This window comes from Centrocercus urophasianus, unplaced genomic scaffold (assembly GCF_019232065.1).
Source record: "Centrocercus urophasianus isolate 14NV4802_14NV808 unplaced genomic scaffold, USGS_Curo_1.0 seq_10, whole genome shotgun sequence".
In the NCBI taxonomy this organism is placed as follows: Eukaryota; Metazoa; Chordata; class Aves; order Galliformes; family Phasianidae; genus Centrocercus; species Centrocercus urophasianus.
The window spans coordinates 84,863,957-84,865,760 of record NW_024884142.1 but is presented as its reverse complement, the minus strand read 5'-3'; positions in this window follow the sequence as shown (position 1 = coordinate 84,865,760).

Below are 1,804 nucleotides of genomic sequence, written 5' to 3'. Positions count from 1 at the left end.
AAAGAAAGAAAGAAACAGCCACAAACTTAGTGGCAAACTTAATTTCCGAACTGTTGTATTCTCTGATCTTGTTAAAATCCCCCCTGCAAAAAACTTGCCTATCTCCCATCCAGCCACAGTTGTCACCAAAACAAATTACCACCTTGCATTACCAATGGTTCAAACAGCTTCCTGGTAGAAACGGCAGGAGGAACAGAAAACGGTGCAAATCTCTAAATGATGTACCATCACTCAAATGTTAAAACTGTACTTGTGAACAACTGCAATTAGAGTTGGGCCAGGGCAAAGTTAGCTCAGCTGCTTCTGAACACACCTGTTTCAATTTAATTTGTAATTAAGAAGCCTAGGGCACCAGAGGGAAAAAAAAAAAAAAAAAAGCTTTTCAGTTACTATTTCAAACAGCAGAGATTTCATGTGCCATTTAAAATCCTGTTTTTCAGAACAGACTGCTGACTTGCTAACGCTAGCAGAATGAAATAAAGGAAAATATTTTTAGCAGCAGGAAGTTGTTACTTGCTACTGCCAATTACATGCCTTGTACTTGAACAGTGACATTTTTCCCCCTTTGCTTATTCCTGAAGATAGGTAAAAGCTGGCTTAGGTCTCCGTGCATGAGAATTTGAACAAAACTCTCAGTCCCCTTGAGCTGGCCGACACTTTTGGAGTCATAGCCAATACTGGCAACAATCTGCTGTGACAGAGCAAACAACAGTGTCCTAGATCCACTCTTCAGAAAAGGGGGAAGGAGAAGATTAAGCAAGAGACTTGGATCTATTGACTTTGGCAAAAGGCTGAATACCTTGTCATGCTAATAAAATTACTGAATTTGGGGGAGGAGAAATCGGGGCAGAGGGGGAGAAATAAGAAAAAGCATAAAAATTACATAAGAATATTTATACTCTGAGTTAATTTATCAAGCTGACACAAAGATGAATCATCCACCATTAAAATGGACACAAGGTTTCTTTATATCACAATTATTATTTACAACTCGTCTAAATGTTCATGGAGGAGTCAAATATCCTCATCTTTTAATTTAAAATGTGATCTTGCAAGCCAAAATAGAACTGTTGGCAAAACTAAGTTTCTACAGGAATAGTGCCCAAAGAATGATTTCTTCAAAAACAGGATATCTTACCAGGGATCATGGCACTTTTTTTTTTTTTTTTTTTTTTAAACCTACAGAGTGAGGGACACAGGGCTCAAGGAACTCACATAAAAGTAGGACTCTAAGAAACACCACAATGACACGAAGCAATACCAAGGGCCTGTGGTGTAGACAGACATTTGCTACTTTTGACTCATTTGAAAACTGTATCACAAAGATCAGTTATTTTTCTGAAGTACCATACAACTCTGCTTTGACACATTAATTCCCACATACCGAAATTTCACACGAAGCCAATACAGTTGCTCTAAGTTAACTAATCTGAATTGTACATGGAAAGGTAAATGTCCATTATTTAACCACTGCTCTCTACTCTACTTTTAAGCCAGTGGATGCAACCATAGCATTGTGTTCTGAGGTTGAAAAGTATGCAAAAAAAGAAATAAGTATCTTAGAAATGCACAACTTCCTGAATATTGTTTGGATAATTTAAGACAGTTTTTAATACTAACAGTCATTACGCCAATAGACTGACAAGGATATGTATTTAAAAAACTGTACAAGAAAACAAAAAAAGAAATCCATACGATAAAGTGGGTGTTAGTAGCCAGCACCATCAAGTCACTATTGAACTCTATGGAACATAACAGCATCTACCTGAAAGTGTGCCTATATAAACCCACAAACAATACGAAA